General features: G+C 42.5%; 1 long non-coding RNA gene and 1 pseudogene across 1 annotated transcript; one reads left to right on the forward strand and one right to left on the reverse strand.

The window, feature by feature from the left end:
* Positions 1-12,306: 12,306 nt before the first annotated feature.
* LOC125549522 lies at positions 12,307-14,324 on the reverse strand. The gene is made up of 3 exons (XR_007301370.1): positions 14,199-14,324; positions 13,460-13,543; positions 12,307-13,178 (listed from the first exon to the last, which is right to left on the reverse strand). It is a non-coding gene; the product is annotated as an uncharacterized LOC125549522 (long non-coding RNA).
* Positions 14,325-16,137: 1,813 nt separating this feature from the next.
* Positions 16,138-18,483, forward strand: LOC125547368 (annotated as a pseudogene).
* The last annotated feature ends 2,327 nt before the right edge of the window (positions 18,484-20,810 follow it).

The following is a 20,810-nucleotide window of genomic DNA, read 5'->3' on the forward strand; positions in this document are numbered from 1 at the left end:
GGGTGGAGGGCAAGACAGACATGTATGAAGATTATGAAAAGTTTCATGAAATTCCTCCCTTCAAAGTCAAGGCTGACCCAAGCATCCTGATAAACGATGAAGATTATCCATGGTTACGACGCAATAAGCAAATGACACAAGCGAAGAAAAAGTGAAGACTTTCTCCCGCAACTATTATGATGATACCATGCCAACTTTGTAACAGACGAGTATGATACCATTCTCTATTTTGTACATGCACATGCTATGCCAACTTTTTCAAAGTTCATTTCAAATGCTTTAATGTCTTATGGTTTGGCCCTTTGTCCATTGGTCCAAGAACACTCTCAAGAGGGCAGCCACGTGGGCCATTGGTCCCGGTTCGTCTCGACCTTTTGGTCCTGGTTCCACGCACGAACTGGGACCAATGCGCCTCGCCCCTGGCCCATGACCATTAGTCCCAGTTTGTGCCACAAACCGGGACTAAAGGGTTGGTCCTCGTTGCGCTCAGAGTTTAGTCCCACCTCGCCAACTGAAGGGCGCTCACACCCGTTTATAAGCCCGTCCCTCTCTGCCTTGTTGAGCTCCTCTCAAAGTGAAAATAGATGCCCCTATACAGGGAATTTGACCTAAATTCATAGTGAATTTCTCTGAAATTCATAGAAATTGATTATGAATTTAGGTTGAATTTTCTCTATAGGCGCATCTATGTTCATTTTTTTAGTAAAGTTAATCACAAACTTGTGATTCACACAAATTTCAAAGAATTCAAATTTTAAATATTCTAATTTGAAAACTAATGGCCCTAACAGAAAGTTTATATTTTTTCTAAAACTAAAAGAAAAAAGAATTAAAAAATAAAGCAAAAAAAAACAAAATAAATAATGCAGAAAACAAAACAAAAAAACTGAAAAAATAGCAACAATAAGTATTTTGTTGTAAGTAGAAACAAAATAAAATAAATAAAGCAACAAAGAAAAAAAAACAAAAAAAGTGCTTTCAAATTTGAAAACTAATGGCATTAACAAAAAGTTTATAATTTTTCTAAAACTAAAAGCATAAAGAATTAAAAAATAAAGCAAAAAACAAAAGAAAATAAATAATGCGGAAAACAAAACAAAAAAACTGGAAAAAAAATAAAAATAGTAACAATGAGTATTTTGTTGTAAGTAGAAACAAAATAGAATAAATAAAGCAACAAAAAAACAAAAAAAAACAAAAAACTGCCACCTACTGGGCCCCCACGGCCTGAATACGACTAGAAACCCATCCATGGGCTAGGATTCAGGCCCGCAGGAGGCCCAGTAGGCCCACAGGCATAGCAGTGACAATTAGGCCCGTAAGCCTGCAATGGAGAGGAGCTCGAGAGGGGTGCGGCAGTGGGGCTTATAAACCACTGCGCACCCATCTCAACTAGCGAGGTGGGACTAAACTTTCAACGCGGGCGCAGCAGCACAAGGCCTTTGGTCCCGGTTGGTGGCACCAATCGTGACTAAAGGGGCATTGGTACCGGTTCGTGGTAAGCCTACTCCTTCTCCGCCTCGTCGGCAAGGGCGGAAGAGACCCGCCGCCGCTCCGGCAGCTGCTCCGGTGCGTTGTAGTCCTTCTCCTCCGCCTCGTAAGCAAGTAAAGAAGACAGCCGCTCCGTCTGCTCTGCCGGCGTCTAGCAGTACAGCCAGAGGCGGGAGGACATACAGATTCGGTCCTTCTCTGAAGACTCCAGAGAAGTTACCATACGAGAGGACCCCGGAGGAGAACGCAAAGATCGCGTGAACCGAAGTGGAGGACTGGTTTCAAGGGTTGAAAGCAAAGAGACATCCACCTTCGGAGGAGAAGGTAGATCCGGTAAAAGCGAAGCGCACTCTGGCTGCCCTGAGAAAACCACCCAAGTCTCCGCCAAAAGGCAACTATGAGCGCATTATTGGGAAGACATGGGCCGAAGCGGAGCGGTCAGGAAGTACAGTCAGTGATCAAAGGATGAAAGAACGACGAGCAGCTGGGAAACAAATTGCCCAGCTCGGCGAACAAGGGAATCAATCGTGCCCCCCGCTCAAGGTGCCTAGAGACATCGTCGATCTGAGGATGGTGCCCGGTTATAGCAATCTTGGAGATTACCTGCCCGACGATGTACATTATGATTTCATGGATGTGCAGATACACAGATACGAGTACGGGAAGCCTCTCGTCAAAGATGAAAGATCTCTATCAACGATGATGCAATGATTGCATGATTGGTACTTGAAAATCTGCAGAGAGTCTGGGGGGAGGAGTACTTTGTATGTGAGAGTTAAAAAGGAGCATGACCTCGTTGGAATTGATCTGTTGCCTATTCCATTTGAGGAGTTCTATCCGTTTTTCAATCAATTGGCCCTCGATAAAGCAACGGTCACCTGCTACTGTCTGTAAGTACTACTACTTCTGTCATTAAGTCTCTCTATATAGCTCAGCTCTTTCATTGCATGTATTTATTATTATCCTCACTATATTATGCAGATTGAAGATCGCCGCATTGAAGAAAAGACAAGTCGGTGATATTGGGTTCATTAACACATATCTCATAGATGCAACTAAGGTTAAATTTCGTGTCGCAGATACCGAGGCCAACTTGCTACGATCATTCAAAATAAATGAAAACAAAGATATAATACTCTTTCCTTACAACTTCAAGTGAGTGTTACTGTCTTGTGCATATTCGGTTTCCCTTATATATTAGTCCAGGTTATAGTAATGTAATTGATGAGTTATGCATGCGTGCGCAGGTACCACTATATTCTCCTAGAGATTAGGCTTGAGCAGGGAGTAGTAATTGTCTTGGACTCTAAATGAAAAGATCCCCAGGAGTATGCGGACATGACTCAAATGCTCGAGAAGTAAGTTAAATCGATCATTATCCACCATATCAGCAACTTTGTTCATTTCCGATATCAAGTAATTGTTTTCTTTGTCTGGCAGGGTTTGGAGAAAATTCACCAGAAAAGCTCCGGGACTGCCGAAGGAGCTGGAATTTAGACACCCGAAAGTAAGTACTATAGTAGCATGTTCCGCGCATCTCCTAGTGATTCAAGCGCTAGTTTCATCAATACCATTTGGCATTCTTGCTTATTAGTTTGATTAACCTCTATTTCTTGTAAAGTGGTTGTGGCAGGAACAAGGGAATGATTTCTGTGGATACTACGTTTGCGAGTCCATCCGCCACACGACCTGTGAGCGGGCTACTCTGACGAACAATATGAAGTGCGTAAATAACAATATTCACAATTTTATTTTATTACCATCATTTGTGTTGAGTTTCATTCATATATATATATATATATATATATATATATATATGTATGTATGTATTGACCCCCTTCTTCAAATTAGATGTTTCGGATGCGGGATGAACTCCTACCACCAGATCGCATGCGAGCAATTCAAGAGGAATTGGCGGCATTCTTTCTTGACCACGTGATCGCTGAAGACGGAGAATACTATGTGGACCATGTGTCCGTAGTTTAGGAGATTATATTTATAAGAAATAATTATTGTATATATGTAGCAGGTAGTGTCGGATAGATATACGAGAACTTGTTGTTCGACCAATCTCTCGGAGAAGGAGAGGTGGTCGATATTACTTCTCTCTGTATGCATATATGTTCATGACGATCTTCTGTTTCCTTTGTTTGCTTACTAGCTAGCTAGCTAGCGTGTCTAGTCCTCTTGTATGTATAGTACGTATCGTCGACCAAGCACATACATATATAAGAGAGGACACTTCTCTCTATTAATTAGCTAGCTAACACAATATATGAAATACCTAAATTAACCCCCCAAAACCCCCAACCCCCCTAAAAAAAAACAAAACCCCCAGCCACATAAATGCTGACGCGTGGACCCGGTTGCCACCAACCGGGACCAAAGGCCCTCCTGCCTGGGCTCAGCGCGCAGGCCACGTGGAGGCCCATCTGTCCCGGTTCTGGTTAGAACCGGGACTAAAGGGTCAGGGCATTAGTAACGACCCTTTAGTCCCGGTTCAGGAACCGGGACAAAAGGCCCTTACGAACCGGGACAATAGGCCTGTTTTCTACTAGTGGTGTATCCATCTGGAATTTCTTCTAGTGGGCGCAGTGGTTGTTCTATTCCCATGCACAGGATATGATTAGTTGGGGTTGGAACTATGGTTATTTGATAATCCGATGTAGCTGTTGTTGAATCCCCTGTTTCTAAGATTTACTACAGATTTATTAGTAGTTCATATCTGCATGTCTACTCTCTGTTCTGAGATTTGTTTTGCTATGTTATGTTGTCAAATTAGATACTTCAGAATTAAGTTGGGATGCTTCCTTAGGATTGAAATAATGATGTAGTATAAGATTCTGCCGTTTCAGATTGAAGTTGAACATAGCTTAGTTTGGCAGCACCGTTTCTGAAAAACCATAGTAATCTGAACCTCAGTTTTTAAATGTGTGGGAAATGAACACTTAAGTTCCTAAAAACCATGTTTTTCCTCAGTTTTGATAAAACCACCGATGTGTTTGGCAAGTGTTGTTTTGACTTGCTGCGCCTTGCTCAACTATACTCATGGAGCTGATCTGCATGTAGAAACGGTGCCCAATGCATGCAGCATGTCATGCACGTCAAGTCCCCTCCTAGCTAGCCGGGGCAAAATTGTTTTGTGCGTGTACGGGCGCATAGCCTATATGCGCGTAGAATCGATTGGGTAGGTAGCTTTTAGCCTGCTGCATACAAGTGCTCAAACGACCAAGGGATATACTCCAGGAGCAAGTTTGTTTAAATCATGCGCTACTCGAGTAATTTGCAGCCATCATTCCAATAGAAGCGTGCAAGATCGTCAGAAGAACGTAACATGCGCGCCGTCTCTGTAGAGAAACTAACTACCAAATCTGAAGCGCCTAATAATCAGGAGCACTTCGTTGAAAAGACAATATATAGAGGGATCAGAGGCGGCAATCGCATTTTATCAACTTTGGATGTAGACGAGCCGACGAGTTCTCTCAGTTCAGTTTAGAAAAAGGAGGTCCCGACCTCTTTTTTAAATATCGCAAAAAAACCACAGTATGATAGATACCTTGTTATGTGAAAGTACAGTATTTGTTTTATCCAAACACCTCAAAGTATTTAATACCAAAGTTATTCAGAAACAACAGTATTTTCAAAAAACTGCAAAAATACTTTGCTTCCAATCAAAGTATGTGAAATTACCTTAGGATCAGAATTACGCTATTGAATGATCCATATTTCGAATTGAACATTAGTTTCCATGCATTATTAGGTCCTTTCTAGTTTTAATATTCCCAAATTATTTCCAACTTAGATATCTGGTAAGCACATGGACAAGATTGTGGTTTGAAGACAAATCTAGTGCCCTTCAACTTTTTGTCTGGAATATTTTTTCGGAAGCTGTACTTCAAAACTAAAAGTGATTGATAACTTGATTTGATGCACAGATCACAGTACAAAGTTAAGCTGGCAACGAGGTATCCCTTTCCATCCATCATCCCTGGTTTACACATTTGGTCCATGATCGGACTCGCCTACTCTTAACAATTGTTTTCTGTTCTGAATTTCATTAGCCTCCTGAATTTTTAGCTTGTGGCATTTCAATCTGAATGCTTGTTCCACTGATAATTTTGGTTGCTATTTAGGTTTAGTGGGGTTATATTCAATACTCATGCTACTGAACAATTTGCCTAGGATGTTACTTAGAATTTTGGCATGGTACTGTGGTGATTTGCAGGTTGGCTGTTTTACTTCTCCATGGCTTCTAGCTACAGCTTAACTAGAATAGTATAAATGGATAAGAACCGAAATTACCATGCTAGACTTGAGTTGTGATTTGCCACAGTGAAGTGTTTATACTGCTAGTTCTTTATTGTAGTTTTAAATAGACATGTATATTGAGTGTATCTGTATTGCCTCTGTTCGTAGTGATCTACTTCACTTACATTGCCTCTAAATGCTGGAATAGTGAATGTTTGGTAGGAGTGGTAAATACTAATGAATTTATTTTGTTAAGTCAAGTGTAGTCATATTTGTGAATGTGCCTTCTGTGAGGTTTGCGAATTTGCAAAAAAAAACTACTTTTATTCTGCAGTGTGATCTTGCATTTATGTACTTAACATCAAATAGAAAAATACATATTGCATTAAAATTATATATTTTTGAATAGAAAATAGGCCTTCTGACAATTGTAAACTCTTTTTCTTTACTTGTTTAGAAAATACAAAATTAGACCTCCCGACAATTGTTTAAGTGAGACGTGTGATGCACATTCTCTTTGAGGCACAATTGTTTCCTTTCCTCCATAATATGTATTGTACTGTGCAAATAATGATCATTTCCTATTTCCTTATTCCATATCAGCTAGAAACCCATTGGTGTAGTATTTTAACAGCTGCTCAGGAGCTGCCCGTACCAGAGCAAGAATGACATCGTCGACTTCTACCTGCTCCATCTGAAAGACAAATCTCATGCAACCCATGGTGTTGCATTTGACGCGGGATTTCTAATTTGTTAGTGATTATTGTGTGTAATGTCTGATGTTTTGGATATTTTTTTGTAAATGATGGCAATGTGGCTTGAGTGATGTACCTTTGATGGTTATTTTAATTGAATGAAACAATTTAATTGAAATTTGTGGGCTCGGCAAAATTATGTGTTTTGTTGATGGAGAAATTTTTGGCTGTGAAAACTTACTTGTATTATATGTATTGGGCTGTGCTAGCTGGGCGAATTGAATGGGCTGTGCTATTTGGGCCGTATTGGAATTATTGGGTTGAAATCTTAATTATAGTCAAATGTAGTGGGCCAAAATTTTAACTGGGCCGGTGATCAAATGGGCTGCCACCTCAGATTCACGGAGGCCGCCACGTTAGATGATGACGTGGAATGCATCTTAACGTCGTTATGAACGTGTCCGTTAAATACTCACCTGTGACGGTCAAAATCCGTCATGTATCCATGACGGCCAATATCTGTCATGGACTGCGTGGTGGACAAATTATGACGCGATATACATGACGGATTTCAAATCCGTCATGGACGCCCTTCCGTGATGGTTTTGAGCACACCCGTGACGGTCTAAATCTGTCATGTATTAACAAGTTTCTTGTAGTGACGAGACTAGGTGTGAGGAAGCAACATCGATTTCTTTAGAATCAAAGAAGAAAGAAGCACGCAAGATCGAGCCTCCTTCGCAGATCAACAATGAGTGCATCAAGAAGGCACTAATCCAACTTACAGGAGCAGTTATGGAAGTTGGATATCTTCTAAAATGTATCCTTGTAGTTCTTGTTTTCTTTGGTCTTGTTTTTCTAGTCCAAATTTAGTGATATATTCCCATGTACAAAAAATGAATGATGAAAAAAAATTAAGGACTTGCAAAGAAAAATGTACACGGACAGGATGCGGCCGGGATGCATCCACGCACTGGGCGCACGGCCACCGCATCGCAGAAACTGCCCGGACACGATCCTATTGCCCTACCCAAATGGACAGAATCCAGACAAAATAGACGTCCGTTTGGGATCGCGCGGTGGAGTTGGCCTCGGTCATCTACAAGTGTGATTTTCTTTGGGTCTGGTACGGTAGTGTAAACTGAGAAAATTAAGTTGAAGTGTAGGTATGGAATGCAGGTGATGTGAAAGGGCCAGCACATGGTGCTACGTACCTGGCCGGTGCTGGTGGTGTTCCAGTGTGGAAAAGGGCTACGCAGCTAAAGTATGCAAGAATCTCGAGCACAAAGGTGATGTGTTATGTCACATCTTGAGTGCAAAAAAGACTTGGCACAAAGCTGATGGGGTATGTCAAATCAGCGAGTCCCTGTACAAGCCACAGGTGCACGTCATGGGTGCCACAACGTTATGCATCACGGAGTTAAATTCTGAACGCTGCAGATAAACTACACATACCTGCTGTCTCAGCCACTGTATAGATGTGTCCTAGACGGGCCCAAATTTAAATGAAGGTGAATTCTATTTCAGTAGAATGAAAAAGATTTTGTGTCGAAAAGGACCAGCTGCCGAAGGGTATTGCCAAAAAGAACCACCTCAGAGACGAAATGGCAGAAAAGAGCCCCCGGCCGTGGCGGCAGGTGCGGCAGGCCACACATGGCACCTGCCGCCACGGAGGGAGGCGGCCGGCCCTGCCGCCATTGCACGAGGCGGTTGCCCGCGTATAACCGGAATCGCTGGGTGGGACGGAACGGGTTGGCCACGTGGGACCCGCCGCAACGGTCCGAGGCGGCGTGCGCTGGTACTGTCGCACCATGGCCGACATGAATTTTTGTCCAAAAGAACCATTGGCCCAACGAAATTGACAAAAAGGACCACATGTGGTCGAAAGAGACAAAAGGGACCCCCTCAACCATGGCGGCAGACGCACCAGCCGACGCGTGGCATCTGCCGCAACCAGGGCAGGTGGCAGGCCGCGCATAACAGGCAGGCAGTCCCCAGGCGGAACGGTGCCGCAGATGTGGGCCTTGCCGCCACCATGCTAGGCGGCAGGGCTGTTCCTGCATGCGATCAAGCGAGAGATTCCCTGGCACCGTTTGAAGAATTTGATTGATAGCGGCACTAATTGGCACGTAGTAGCACTGGAATATTCGTGGCACTGACTTCTTGCCATTTCTTTAGCTGCCGCTGTCGCTTTGCGTCACTGATTCCCTGATTGTGTGATTCCCTCGCTACTAATTTGCAGACGGCGCTAATTGTTGCGGCCCACGAGACAGATTCCCACGCGCGGAAATCCGATGTTGTTTCCTTTCTTTATGCCTCGCTGCTGCCCGGGAATCACTCACTCAGTGTTGGCTTTTGTTTCAGCGGACGCGACGGCATCCCGGGAATCACTCACTCGACGTTGACTTTTGCTTCAGCGGAAGGGACGGCTGCCCGGGAATCACGCACTTAGCGCTGGCTTTTGCTTCAGAGGACGCGACGGCACTGCAGGAATTCACTCACTCGCTGTGTGAATCCGAGGCTGAGGTAGGTGAGTTTTAACATGTTGTGCCGACACTATAGGGATCCTCTTCCTTTTATATGCTATCCTATGCTTTTGCTCCATGCGAAAGCACACCCTCTCCGGCCTCCTCTTCTGCTCCCTAAGTCTCTAAGAACACAGAGAAAGAAAAACGCACTAGGCACTTTCACTCATGATTTAGCACGATTTAGAGTAGGATTTTGAATATGCTGAAGTTGAACAAAAGATGGATCAAGGTAAGATCTATCCATTTTTGTTGGTTTCGTTCGCGTGCATGATGTTTTTACTCTTTTAGATTAGTTCATAACTATGTGTTATCTGTTGTGTTAGGCATTATTTTATCACCTTTTGGAGTCATTTAAAGCTTCAGGAGTAGGATTTGCCTAGCGAAGTGAATTACGAAGTTGATCAAGGTATGAGCTTTGCAATAAAATGATTTTTTTTGTGCATGCACGGTGTTAATTAGTTAGTATTTTAGCTCGTCATTAGCTATGCGATGTTAGTGCTTAGAAGTTAGAAATAATTTCAAGTTACATATGTTGCATTTATACTATTTTTTAGAAGAGTAGGTTGAACATGTTGTATCAATGTTAGTTACGTCCATTAGTATTAATCGTAATTAGTACTTCTGTTGAACGTTTAGGTTTGGTTAGAGCCGGAATTTGGACAGCAAATATTTGACGGTATTGAAGATCAACATTAGGCTTTTAAAATGCATAAATTTAGTTTGACATGCGAGAAGATCTTAATATGGTAATTAAGAAATAGTTTGTACCTACTGTAATTGTTCGTTGCATGTGGTATGTTATTTCATGTGGTATGTTTATTAATAAGTATATAGTTAGGAAACCATAGGTCTACTTCGTTATGTCGCAATAATCTAAATTTTCTATGTTAAGTTTACTTGCTAAAGTACTTAATGATGTATGTAGTTAGGTAAAATAATTCATCTTAGTAGCAAACAAGGAGGAGACGACGTGATTGAAGAATTTGTGTTTCAATCTTCGCTGTCCCTTTTGAGGTGATGACCACATACATACAAGAGTTATTTTCATAATTTTGATAACAAAAAGAAAAATCCGTGTGTAATATTTAATTTTCATACTTTTCATACTCGTGATGCACCTTTAGATATTTAATTTAAATTGAATCTCTTTGTATTTTTGTAATCTAACTTCAGATAATTAATGTAAATTGTATCTCTCTGTGTTTTTAGGTTAATTTGTGTCTTCAGATAATTTGCATTTGTATTTGTGTCTTCGGATGTTTATTTTTATTTGTATGTTTGTGTGCAGGTTATGGCTGAAGTGCCAGTGCTTTTGCAGGGCCCCCATGATGCCGGACACCGTTGCCACCTATTGTTGAACCCAAATAATGATAATGATCCTCGAACTTTCACACTTCAAACCGTAAATAACACATGGTCAACACACGATTCTTTCATTCATCACCTTGAGGCTTATGGACTACATGGTTATGCTAGGCTCACATCATCCGAAAACCAATTACATTCGGGCCCATCCCTTTTGACATCCCTCGGTCACCGGTGGAGACCTGAAACCCACACCTTTCACTTTCTTCTTGGGGAGCTTGCACCTACACTGAAAGATGTTTCTATGATCACTGCTCTACCAATTAGAGGTGAGCCGTTAGTCTCTCCGTCAGTGACTCCATCTTGGGCATTAAATATCTCATCCCGTCTTGGGATTGTAATGCCAGAATCACAATGTTCTGGTGGCCCTCAGGGCGTCCCACTCGCCTGGCTTCGTGCAAACTTTCATTGTTTATCTAACCAGCTGATTCTGAGATGAGAAAAAGACATCTATTTACGTATTTGTTGTGGCTCCTCGTGACTATGTTTCCAAATTCACACTCGGGAGTAGTTCTCCCTGGTCTCATCTACTTTGTAGAGAATATGGTAGATGAATCTTTACCTCAGCATCCAAAATACAGCTTCGGTTCTGACATGCTATCTCATACATATAGAGGCTTGTGTGATGCCACACAAAAAACTTCGTTCACAGAAAAAGCTCCGTTACTTTTGTGTGGCCTACGAGTTTCTATAGTTGTGGTCCTGGGAATACCTCCCTGTTGGATGACCTCGTATACTAAATACCATACATCGATACGACTGTAGCGAGGGCAATGTCACTATGGCCAGCAGGTGGACAAAGGCACGGAAAAAATGGTCTCCAAATATTGCGAAATGTTGTTACCATATATACCACCAGCAGTCTGAGATGCTTGATGATTCACTAGTCACATGGAACCCGTGGATTCAAGAGCAGTTATAGATAGTCTTCGATATACGACCCATCACAACAGGATGCGTGAGCAATTGTGCATTCTGGCTGACTAGCTGCAACTTATTGTTCCTGTGATGTTATGAGCCTTACAACCCAGAGCATGTCATGAGACAGTTCGGTCTCTATCAGAATATTCCACCACCTTTTCCAAGATGTATCGACGAGGAAACCCATAAGTAAGATGTGACCTCCCTAAATAGTTAGTGTCTTCTTTAATATACTAAACTGACACTTTGTTACATAATTTGCAGGTTGAGCAATATGGGCAAGGGTGGTTACGATTGGAGGGTACACAACATTGAATGGGAACACAAGTGGGAAATGAAGTGCTAGAAGATATAGTGCATCAACTTAGGTAAATTTTATTTACATAATTTTATAATGATAACCATACGATGCGAGAAGATGCTTTGCTTTCATCTCAAAGGTTGATATAATTATTTAATTCTGCGATCTACAGAATTAATAATTATATCAACCTTTGAGATGAATGCGAAGAATCTTGACGCACCATATGGTCATCATTAGAAAATATTGTAAATAGAATTTACCTAAGTTGATGCACTATATCTTCTAACACTTCATTTTCCCACTTGTGTACCCATTCAATGTTATGTGCCCTCCAATCGTAACCATCCTTGCCCATATTGCTCAGCCTGCAAATTATGTAACAAAGTGTCAGTTTACTAAATTAAAAAAGACACTAACTATTTAGGGAGGTCACATCTTACTTATGGGTTTCCTCGTCGACACATCTTGGAAAAGGTGGTGAAATATCCTAATAGAGACCGAACTATCTCATGATACGCTCTGGGTTGTAAGGCTCAACAAACCACATGAACAATAAGTTGCAGCGAGTCAGCCAGAATGCACTATCGCTCACGCATCCTGCTGTAATGGGTCGTATTATGAAGACCATCTGTAACTGCTCCTGAGTCCACGGGTTCCATGTGACTAGTGACTCATCAAGCATCTCAAAATGTTGGTGGTATATAGGGTAACAACATTTTGCAATATTTGGATACCATTTTTTTCGTGCCTTTGTCAACCTGCTGGCCATTGTTACATTGCCCTCGCTACAGTTGTATGGGTGTATGGGATCTAGTATACGAGGTCGTCCAACAGGGAGGTATTCCCAGTACCACAATTGTAGAAACTCGTAGGCGACACAAAGTAACGGAGCTTTTTCTGTGAATGAAGTTTTTTGTGTGGCATCACACAAGCCTCTATATGTATGACATAGCATGGCAGAACCGAAGCTGTATTTTGGATGCTGAGGTAAAGATTCATCTACCATATTCTCTACAAAGTAGATGAGACCAGGGAGAACTACGTCCCCGTGTGAATTTGGAAACATAGTCCCGAGTAGCCACAACAAATATGCAAACATATGCCTTTTCCTCGTCTCAGAATCAGCTGGTTAGATAAACAATGAAAGTTTGCACGAAGCCAGGCGAGTGGGACGCCCTGAGGGCCACCAGAACATTGTGATTCTGGCATTGTCATCCCAAGACGGGCTGAGATATTTAATGCCCAAGATGGAGTCACTGGCGGAGAGACTAACAGCTCACCTCTAATTGGTAGAGCAGTGATGATAGAAACATCTTTCAGTGCAGGTGCAAGCTCCCCAAGACGAAAGTGAAAGGTGTGGGTTTCAGGTCTCCACCGGTCAATGAGAGATGTCAAAAGGGATGGATCCGAACGTAATTGGTCTTCGGATGATGCGAACCTAGCATAACCATGTAGTCCATAAGCCTCAAGGTGAGGAATGAAAGAATCGTGTATTGACCATGTGTTCTTTACGGTTCGAAGTCTGAAAGTCCGAGGATCATCATCATTATTTGTTTTCAAGAATAGGTGATAACGGTGGCTGACGTCGTGGGGCCCCTGCAAAAGCACTGGCACTTCAGCCATAACCTGCACACAAACATACAAATAAAAATAAACATATGAAGACATAAATACAAATGCAAATTATCCGAGACACAAATTAACTTAAAAAATACAAAGAGATACAATTTACATTAATTATCTGAAGTTAACATCACGATTACAAAGATACAAGGAGATTCAATTTAATTTAAATATCTGAAGGTGCATTACGAGTATGAAAAGTATGAAAATTAAATATTACACATGTATTTTTCTTTCTGCGATCAAAAGTATGAAAATAGCACTTGCATGTATGTGGTCGTCACCTAAAAAGGACAGCGAAGATCGAAACACAAATTCTTCAATCACGTCATCTCCTCCTTGTTTGCTACTAAGATGAATTATTTTACCTAATTACATACATCATTAAGTACATTAGCATGTAATCTTAACATAGCAAATTTAGATTATTGCGACATAACAAAGTAGTCCTACGATTTCCTAACTATAAACTTATTAATAAACATACCACATGAAATAACATACCACATGCAATGAACAATTACAGTACAAACTTTTACTTAATTACCATATTAAGATCTTCTCGCATGTCAAACTAAATTTATGCATTTTAAAAGCCTAATGTTGATCTACAATACCGTCAAATATTTGCTGTCCAAATTCCGTCTCTAACCCAACCTAAATGTTCAACATAAGTACTAATTATGATTAATACTAATGGACGCACCTAACATTGATACAACATCCCCAACCTACTCTTCTAAAAAAATAGTACAAATGCAACATATGTCATCTGAAATTATTTCTAACTTCTAAGCAATAACATCGCATATCTAATGACGAGCTAAAAGACTAAGTAATTACCCTGATCATCAACTTCGTAGTTCACTTCGCTAGGTAAATCCTACTCCTGAAGCTCTAAATGACTCCAAAAGGTGATGAAATAATGCCCAACACAACAGATAACACATAGTTATGAACTAATCTAAAAGAGTAAAAACATCATGCATACGAACGAAACAAACAAAAATGGATAGATCTTACCTTGACCATCTTTTCTTCAACTTCAACATATTTAAAATCCATCTCTAAATCGCCCTAAATCACGAGTGAAAGTGTCTAGTCAGTTTTTCTTTCTCTGTGTTCTTAGAGACTTAGAGAGCACAAGAGGAGGCCAGAGAGAGTGTGCTTGCGCATGGAGCAGAAGCATAGCATATAGCATATAAAAGGAAGAGGATCCCTGTAGTGTCGGCACAACAGGTTAAAACTCACCTACCTCATCCTCGGATTCCCACAACGAGTGAGTGAATTCTTGCAGTGCCATCGCGTCCTCTCAAGCAAAAGCCAGCGCCGAGTGAGTGATTTCCGGGTAGCCATCACGTCCACTGAAGCAAAAGCCAGCGCCGAGTGAGCGATTGTCGGGCAGCTGTCGCGTTCGCTGAAGAAAAAGCCAATGATGAGTGAGTGATTCCCGAGCAGCAACGGGGCATATAGAAAGTAAAAAAGCATCGGATTCCCGCGCGCGAGAATCTGTCTCGTTGGCCGCAGCAATTAGCACAGTCTGCAAATTAGTAGCGAAGGGAATCACGCAATCAGGGAATCAGTGACACAAAGCGCAGCTAAAGAAATAGCAAGAAGTCAGTGCCACAAATATTCCAGTGCTACTGCGTGCCAATCAATGCCATAGGAACCAGTGCTGCTATCAATCAAATTCTTCAATCAGTGCGAGGGAATCTCTCGCTCGATCGCATGCAGGAACAGTCCTGCCGCCTAGCATGGTGGCGGCAGGGCCCACATCCGCAGCGCCGTTCCGTCCTGGGGACTGGCTGCCTGTTATGCGCGGCCTGCCGCCAGGCGCCGTGGCGGCAGGGGCTGCTGCCTGCAGCGGCGACAGGTGCCACGCGTCAGCTGGCGCGCCTACCGCTACGGTTGAGAGGGTCTTTTTTGTCTCTTTTGTTTATACTGGTACACATGCACGTGTAACGCACGTATCATAATCTACAATAAAAACATCTATTTGAGTATATTTTCTCTTCTAGCGAGTTTTTTACCGACCCATTCAAATCTGTCTTATGCTCAGTGATATGAGCGCGCGTGTAACATACGACCCATAAACATGTCTTCATATAACATTGATGATCACATAATTCTATTATAATTTGTTACATAATTTAAAAAAACACAACTAAACACCATTATCTCTTGAAGGTCCATTTATTGATATGATCTATGGTGCTTCATCCGATGGATGGGATATTGGTTTGAGCTTGGTTCCCTTCGTACTTTAAAATATATATCAAAAACTTCCTCGTCAACTTCATTTCCTTCATACTTTAAAATATGAAAAAATATGTCTTACTCTAGTAAAGGGACATCATCAATCATACAACTTCGGGTGATATGTTCGATGTTTGGGGGGGGGGGGGGGTCTATCAATAATCATTCAATCTTTGGGGTCTGTGTTGTTTCCGTCATCTTTCAAGTCTTGATTTCTTGTAATATCATCATTTTATTCCTAATCCACTAAAATGACAGGTAGTTTTGTTCTAAAATATGTCATATGATCCTATAAAGTAGTAATCAGAGTTAGTTAGTTTTGATAGACCCATAAAATTTATATCTCCGGTGAAGTACTCCACAAGATGACCTACAGGATTACAAACCATCAACTGATCATCATGATCATAACAAGCCGTGATGATTAAAGAAATGGCACCCAAAATCGAACATGCCCTATAAAAGAAAAGTATTTTTCTAGAAGATGAAAGAAAATTGGTTTGGACAACGCCACGGTCACTCACAATCCTTCTCTGGACACTGCTAGTATATACTGTAGTTGTACTAAAAAAAGCCAGTCATTCCACCGCCCCTGTCTTTTCTCCTCCCTTCCCTAATCTTCCATGGTCGCCAGATCCCTCCCTCCATAGCCGGCGCTCCCTGTAAGGCCGCCCCTCCCCTTCGTCACCCACGCTGGCGGACGTGCATGCCCCTGCTCCACCTCACTCCTCCTTCGAATTCTGCCATCGAAGTGCTCGAGGAGGCGGTCGAGCTTGGCATGCTCGCCGGCGACGCCGGCCCCTTACCGCACACGCCGGACTACCGACCTCTCAGGCGGGGGGCGCACGCCGACCCCAGGAAGAGAGAAGCGAAGATTTTGTGCCGGCTTCTTGCTCAGCTGGGAATTTGAAGAGGACGGTCGTGGCCCTGGCCTTGGAGGAGGTGGAAGTTCCCGTCCCCACAGAGAAGTTGTCCACGGATCCAAATCTGTAAGCAGAAAGAAAAGAACCTGATCTTGGATTTCTTCACTTGCGTTATTCAGAGTCATCCTAGTCCACCATACGTTCCCTTATTCAACTGGATGACCGCAGAGACGGGGGAAGGCGGGGTGGTGTTGTGCTGGTGGCCACCGAGAGCTTCAACCTTCCCACCTACATGCACAGGCATGTTTGGTAAGCCGCAGCACCTGTTAAATCTATTTAGCAACTCTGAAGTGTTGTGTTAATATTAGAACAGGCTGAGAATCAGAACAAACAGATTACATATTACCACATCTCTTGTTTCATACGTACAGAGCTTGCGAAGGATGAGTTGCAGCAGCGAGGGTAGTCGGTGCTGGGATGTTACTGCCTTAATGGATACATGTCCCTGGTGAACCGATGCTAGCAAGAAGAAGGTACTATGCGGAACTGGAAATGTGTATGGGTTTGTGTTAACACCACATTCTCATGACCGAATTTGCAATTTGGGGCTGCTCATGACCTCTTGCCGTCTGCTCACCGGATTCGCCTCTGCGAATTGGCATGTTGAAGCTCGTCTTTCATGATGGTTGATCCATGCATAATAACCTGATTTTTCATGTTATCAGTACATGCGTACCAATGGATTTTCGCTGTCACATAAGGTACTTTCAGTTCAGATGACGTGTTCATTTGATGGACACATTCTTGTGTTCTTGATACAGGCAATGCAGAAAGGTCATCAGCGTACCTTGACCATTCTCTCAAGAGTTAAGAATTCTTCTGTGCAAGGACGGCTTAGCTGATCAAGGTATGTGACAATGATTTTTGTTGTTGCAACACTGTAGTGTCTTCTCTCACATTGTTGGATCACCAATTGTATCAGTACTATAACACTGTATATAAATCAGTTGTTTACGACTTGCGTTTTGTCTCAGGAAGTGTCAAGGTAATGCTGCTATGTGGTTCTGACCTGCTCGAGTCATTCAGCAAGCCAGGGGTTTGGATTCCAGATCAGGTACAAAACTTGAAGACTTTTTGGTACCGAAAGGGGATGGGAGCAACAAGTCTGAATCAAAGAGTATGTTTTGAATCTTCGTTGCATTGCACAATATTTTTATTGTTCTAAGAAATTCATGTAGTTGTATATGGAACATTTCCTTGATGTGATGGTCGGGCATATCTGTTTACTAAATCATACTTCCAGATTACCTTTGTCGGCAACTCTAAATATTTCTTAGATGGCTTACCACAAGCCTTAGTCCTGCAAAAACATATATATTCTAAACCGGTTCATGATAGATCAACAAAATGTTGTTGATGCTCTCACCTATTAGGAGATGCACATGAAAAAAAAAAGATATGCTAAAGTTGCGTAGTTCCAACAAACAGACATTCAAATGCACCATTTTGTACTCAGGGAGCAGGAAGTGCGACTTCTTTAGTTTTCAGAATTAGAATGGATCACGTGTACTCCAGATGTTTTCTGTTTAAATAATCATGCACATTCTCAATCATGTGGTGTGCAAAAGTGGGTTTATACAGATTTATACAATTCATTGTAACATCCTGGAGCTGGATAGATGCTATATTACTTTGTAGAACGATTGTGTTGGTGGTCATGTTGATGGAACTTGATATAGTAAAGTCACTTTCCTGTATTTACTTGATATAGTAAAGGCAATTTGTGCAACACAAATCCAGTTTCATTATCCTCATATAGTCAGTATGTAAAATGAACGGCTTATAGCATTTTGCTGTGCAACTGTTTATTAGTTAGAACTCTATTATCAAAAATCTAATCATGAGTAATGTTGCAACAGTCAAAGGAAGAAGTCGAACCTGAAGAAGTCCTCGGAAGAATCATAGCTGCGTGTGCCCGGCTGGTTCAGGGGACGCGACAGGCGCTGGCGCCCTGCCCCGGCGGGCGTGTGCGCGGCGGCGTGGGTGCCAGTGCAGGGCGGGCGCGGCGGTGCGGGTGCCGGGGCAGGCTCTCTCCTGGGCACTGGCGATCTCGCAGGACGGATGCCACGCTACGAGCGGCAACAATTGGCGATGGCAATCGTGCACGGAGGTGACGGGACGGTGCAGTGCGGCGTGGTCGCCGCGCAGGCAGGAGACGCCGTTGGTTGGCGGCGTATGTGCCTGGCGGTGAGGTCAAGGTCAAGGGCATGAAGTTCCCTTAGCTTGCGATCTGATTTTCCGTGATTGTAGGGGATGCTGGGCTGGTTGTTAGTTTGCGATCTGATTTGCGTGATTGTAGGGGACGCGCGGGGCTGGTTGTTCGACTACTACTCTCCTGGTGAAGTACGGTCAGTCATTGGTAAATGCTAAGTGCACACCGTAGAGGTATTGGATTAATGATGGCCGTTAGATTGAGACTTGTTGGCCTAATCGTGTGGTGCTGATTGGCTCGTGCGTTATTGTGGGACTAATTGCGGGGTGCATGTAAGAAAGTTCTTGTTTGATTGTTTAATAGTAGTAGAGATGTGGTCTTTTTTGTCAATTTCGTTGGGTCAGTGGTCCTTTTGGACAAAAATTCAATGAAAAATAGACACTCCCATTTTCTATGTCATAACATGGCAAAGCCAGAACACATGATAAGTTTCTCTATTGTAGCTTAGTGATTCTTTCTTCACAACAACATGGTATAACATGACACTTCTCTCTTCACAACATGCCACTACTAGAAAAACGCTTATAGGTAATCATTTACACTACTAGGAAAAAGGTATACGTAGATGGTTAGAAGTAGCGCAGGGTAAGTACCTGACGCTACTGTTAACTTGCAGTAGTGACCTTTGTAGCCCAACGCTATATAGGTAAACTATATCAATAACACTGGTTGAGCCAACAAGCACTGCTGCTAAGCGTGCCCAAGGTGCCCCGGGTGGAGCCGTTGTGGCAGTGTTGGCCATATACCATACAACTAATCCGATAGCTGTAGCGCAGGTGGTGTAGTCCGCGCTGCTACTACATGCACACGGTGCCAGATAGTGGGCCCACTTAGCCGCAGCGCGGGGTACGGACCGGCGCTACAGGTAAAAGGACAACTGTAACGTTGGCCTTCTACCCCACGCTACTGCTAAGGCGTTCTCCCCTATCCACCCCGTGTGCTTGTTTCCTCTCTCCCCCGCTCCCTCTCACACTCTCTCGCTCGCTCTCTTTGTTGCCGTCGTCGCCCCTGAGGTATCTTCCTCCCTCCTCTCTCCTCTCTCCTCTCTGCGCCTGCCCTCCTCCTTCCTCCACCTCCAGCTGCCCTCCTCCCTCCTCCAACTGCTCTCCTCCTTCCTCCAACTGCTCTCCTCCTTCCTCCTCCCACCGCCCTCCTCTCTCCTACTCCTGCTCACTCCTCCCTTCTCCTCCTCCCTCCTCCCACCTATCTCTGTATAGAAATTTTTAGTAAAAAGTTTAGGTATATGATACATCTCTGACATATCTTAATTTTTGATTATTTCATGCCAATATTATACAACTTTCAGATATTTTTGGCTACATTTTATATGATTTATTGGACTAATCTATTGATCCAGTACCCAGTGCCAGTGCCAGTTCCTATTTGTTGCATGTTTTCTGTTTCGTAGAATATCCATATCAAACGAAGTCCAAACGCGATAAAAATTTGCGAAGATTTATTTTAGAATATTTATGATTTTTGATAGTCGGAATCACCGCAAACGGGGGCCCAAAGTGACAAACACCCACCAGGGCGCGCCAGGGACCCTTGGCGCACCCAGGTGTCCCGTGCCCTCCTCGTTAGTCGGTTGGGTCTGTCTTCGGTTGACTTGCACATAAACCAATACACCTTATATTCTAGAATGGAGGGAGCATTTGTTTGAAAACATACTACTCCCTCCCGATCCATATTACTTGTGGCTCAAATGAATGTATCTAGATGTATTTTAGTGCTATATACATCCAAAACTAATATAGATTAGAGGGAGTACTAGTACTTATTGTATTTGCCTTGCAAAGTACAGTTATGTCATATATCATTTTAATAATTTTTTAGACATATCATTACAAATGAAAATCATAGTCAAAATCAGGCATTGGGGACTAAAAAGTCAAACATGCTATAACTTTGGGACGAAGGGTATATGTGATGATAAAATATGTGTGCGAATGGATTGACAAGTGGCTTTTAATCACAAATATTATTATTTTATCTAGATTGTTTCTCGATATAGTCCTAGAACATGAACACGATCACTAGTTTGTTGATACTAGCAAAACGGCCCGTGCGTTGCAAAGGAGAAAAAATAATAATCTCTGATGGCCATGGCCATATTTTGTTGTATCACCGAGATACACTATCACTCTCATTTTCGTGAATCGTGAACAATTTTGGAAAATCATGAAAAAAATTAAACTCATAAACATATCTGAAATCGTGAACATTTTTCAGATTTGTGAACAC

The sequence above is a fragment of the Triticum urartu genome, chromosome 3, assembly GCF_003073215.2.
Source record: "Triticum urartu cultivar G1812 chromosome 3, Tu2.1, whole genome shotgun sequence".
Classification (NCBI taxonomy): Eukaryota; Viridiplantae; Streptophyta; class Magnoliopsida; order Poales; family Poaceae; genus Triticum; species Triticum urartu.